Source organism: Puma concolor, chromosome C1, assembly GCF_028749965.1.
Source record: "Puma concolor isolate L17-30 chromosome C1, mPumCon1.1.hap2, whole genome shotgun sequence".
NCBI classification, from domain to species: domain Eukaryota; kingdom Metazoa; phylum Chordata; class Mammalia; order Carnivora; family Felidae; genus Puma; species Puma concolor.
Genome location: NC_141674.1, coordinates 62,831,758 through 62,835,729, shown reverse-complemented (window position 1 = coordinate 62,835,729; position 3,972 = coordinate 62,831,758). Strand labels below are relative to the sequence as shown.

The following is a 3,972-nucleotide window of genomic DNA, read 5'->3' as shown; positions in this document are numbered from 1 at the left end:
CTGCTTTCTAAGTCTACTATACCATAGTTTTCTTGGGATCTGTCTTCATCTCTACCCTGGGGATACTTTCTTTTGTTGAAGATTTTCTGTATCCTGGGTTGCATGTCTTTCTCATAGTGTCCCCCAAACCAGAGCCTTTCTGAGTCAATCTCCACCTAGAGTAATGTCCTATTTTGTCTTGGTGGACTGGGGATATAGGCTAGGGGAGGACAACTAAACTCTGAATACTCCCATTACAGACTCAAAAATCCATCCTCTTGTGCTCACGCTACCTTGCCCTATAGTCTTCAAAGTCACCTGGTACCTCTAATTCCTGAATCTTTCTAGAGTTTAGCAGAACAAACGTGCTTACTTTTCCTTGGCATCTCTCTTTCCACGTAGTTGGGCTTCACCTTTCTCTGCCATACTGAGTCAGTCGCTATTTGTTCCATCTTTTTTCCATCTTTCAAAACTTTGTTTCCTTTCCTCTTCTCTTTGTCCTGAGGAGTTTATACTTTGCTGTTGTTGTTATGATAAACTTTGTATTAAACTTGGTAAAAGCCCATTTGCTGCCAAGAGGAAATAAGGAAAGAATTTCCAAAAATTTCCAACAATTTCCTTTAGAGAAGTTTCAGAACCAAAGACTAATTGGCATGAAATGGTATAGAGAAAGTAGTTGAAAAGTCCACTCATAAAACTTTTATTCCACTTACATGAACTTAACACACTTGTTCTTAACAACTTAGATTGTTCATGAAAATTTCATAGTACATTAAACAAACCTAACCATCATCTCAGTTATTTCCCTGTTAACTGTTTTTACAGCACATGCATGTTAGGCAAGTATTCCTGCCTCCCCCCCCCCACCCCCCCCCAAAAGAAATCACAAAAGCAAAAAAAAAAATCCTGAAAAAGTAAATACATGGGATTTTTGTTTTGCTGCTGTTCTTGAAATACATAAAGTAATGGAATTAAGCAATTTATTTTTACTGCATCTTTATTGTACATTTGTTCTTAGGTTGCCTAAAACATTTATGTACAAATAAAATGAGTATAGCAAATATAACAAAAGCAAACAGCAGGTAACTTTACAAGTAATGGAATATGAACTGTTTCTGCCTTTATCTAGAGTAAATTGGTCTGCGACTAAAGGAACACTTCTGCAACTATAGTCCAAGGTGTGTACACTGAGAATGAGTATTCCACAGTTACACATGGTTCAACGTGTAAAATCCATGGGATACCCATTTCTACAACAGCCTTGTAAGTGCTCCAAACCTTAAAGTACCCACAATAACTATAACTGTGTCTGGAAACAATTATTCCTTTTTTTTTTCTTTTACTTTTTTTACTTTTTTAATTTTTTTAATGTTTATTATTGAGAGAGAGAGAGAGAGAGAGAGAGAGAGAGAGAGAGGAGCGCATGAGCAGGGAAGGCGCAGAGAGAGAGGAAAACACAGAATCCAAAGCAGGCTCCAGTCTGAGCTGTCAGCACAGAGTCCGGCGTGAGGCTCAAACTCACGAACCGTGAGATCATGACCTGAGCTGAAGTCAGACCCTCAACTGACTGAGCCACCTAGGCACCCCATGGAGCCAATTATTCCTTTTATTCCCCACCAGGATAAACCAGTATGTAGGCAGTTTTCTCCGCTGAGACATGGTAGCAGTTTTAACACTGGCCTTTGTGAGACCACAATGTACCAAGTATTATGCCAAATGTTTATAACTAGTATAAAAATTCCACATCCCCATATTTGCCAACTCAAGATGAAAACAGATAACTCTCTAAATGTTAACTGGTTCTACTCCCCTGATGGTAAACATAAAAACCACATGAGAAAAATGGAAATTTAAAAAGAAGTAACATAAACCTGTCATAAATTGTAAACAAAAAATTATTTGTGGGACAGCATGGGTGACAAATGGTCCACTGTGTAAATTTTAGAATGAGGCAGGCAAAAGTCAGAAGGCTGGTGAGTTTCCCTTCCTCCTCCTGCTTCAGCTTCATCTCCTTGGGTATCTGATGTCCACAATGTCAAGTTGTCTCTCAGTAATTACATTATTAGCTTTCCATCTTTTTATGACTCGTCACTTAATGTATCAAGTTCAGCAATGGCTTCATCAAAAGCTGTATTTACAAGAGAGGAGGATTTCTCTGGGGAGTTCAGAATCTCCAAATAGAAGACAGAGAAGTCAAGGGCCTGACCCAATCTGATAGGATGCTCTGGTTGCATTTCCTTTTTGCTGATTTCAAAAGCTTCTTGGTATGCTTGTTGTGACTGATCCACAATCCCTTTCTATCACCAGCAGCAACCCCAGGCAAGTAATGCTAGGAGTCTCCTTCCATTAAAAAAAAAAAAAAAAAAAAAAAAAAGTAATGTTTATTTATTTTTGAGAGACTGAGAAAGACAGAGCATGAGCAGGAGAGGGGCAGAGAGAGGGAGGCATAGAATCTGAAGCAGGCTCCAGGTTCTGAGCTGTCAGCACAGAGCCCGATGCAGGGCTCGAACCCAGGAACCATGAAATCATGACCTGAGCTGAAGTCTGACGGACACTTAATTGACTGAGCCACCAGGCGACCCTCCTTTCATTTTCAAATAGAAGTCTTTGCTTTCTACTTGTGAAGCACTGGGGATCAAACACTTTTCCAAAAGAGACAGTAGATCATTGCAGATATCTCTTCGCTGGGTCTCCGTTTTCTCTCTGTATTCTCCATCCATCTGTTGTTGTTTCTCAGCATTTTACGTCTTTTGCTCGATACTTGAGACGATCCTCTGTGAAGACCTATGGGCTCCTACAACATTTTTATAAGCAACTGAGATCTGACTCCTCTCCTCAATGGATAATTCAGCTCCTTGCTCAGTTACAGATCTCATGAAGGCTGTCATGTAATCATATTGTTTAGCTTGCTCGGTCAGTTTGGTCCCCTGCCCCAGCTCATTTTTATCCATGACCACATGTTTTGTGTTCAGAGTGGGTGGCAGTGGATGGATGAGGGCTCAGTGCTCTCTGGGCAGCACTGTAAGTAAGGCTGAGGCTCTCAGGAGTTTATCTTTAAAAAAAATAGATTTTATTTTTTAGAGCAGTTTTAGGTTCACAGCAAAATTAAGCAGAACGTACAAAGTTTTCATGTGCTCTCATCCCCACACATTCACAGCTTCCCCAACACTCAATGTACCACACCAGAGTGGTGTGTTTGCTATAACTGGTGAATCTACATGGACACATCATTGTCACCCAAAGTCCATAGTTCTCACTAGAGCTCAGTCTTGAGTTGTACATTTTCAGGTTTTAACAAATGTACAATGACATGTATCTACCACTGTAGTATATCTCAGAACTGTTTCACTGTCCTAAAAATCCCTGTGCTCTGCCTATTATACCCTCTGCCCCTCATCCTTTGGCAAACACTGATCTTGGAGTCTCCATATTTTTGCCTTTTCTAGGATATCATATAATTAGAATCATACAGTATGTATCAGAATGGCTTTATGCACTTAGTAGTATACATTTAAGATTCTTCCATGCCTTTTCATGGCTTAATAGCTCATTCCTTTCTAGTGTTGAATAATATTCCATCGTATGGATATGCCAGTTCATTTATCCATTCACTTACTGAAGGCCATTTTGGTTCCTTTCAAATTTTGACAATTATGAATAAAACTTCTATAAATAGCTGTATGCAGGCTTTTGTGTGTATGTAAGTTTTCAACCTATTTGGGTAAATACCAAGAAGCACATTGCTGGGATGTATGGTAAGAGAGCATATTTAATTTTGTAAGAAACTACCAAGTTGTCTTGCAAAGTGGCTGTTCCATTTTGCATTCCTACCAGCAATGAATGCAAATTCCTGTTGCTCCACATCCTCATCAGCATTTGGTGTTATCAGTGTTTGGGATTTTGGCCATTTTAATAGGTGTGTAGTGGTACCTCATTGCCTCGATGATGTGTATGATGTGGCATATCTTTTTTAAAGTTTATTTATTTATTTTG

At 39.3% G+C, this 3,972-nt stretch overlaps 1 pseudogene; it reads right to left on the bottom strand.

The window, feature by feature from the left end:
- Window positions 1-1,874: 1,874 nt before the first annotated feature.
- On the bottom strand, window positions 1,875-2,930 carry LOC112864058 (14-3-3 protein zeta/delta pseudogene; annotated as a pseudogene).
- Between the last annotated feature and the right edge of the window lie 1,042 nt (window positions 2,931-3,972).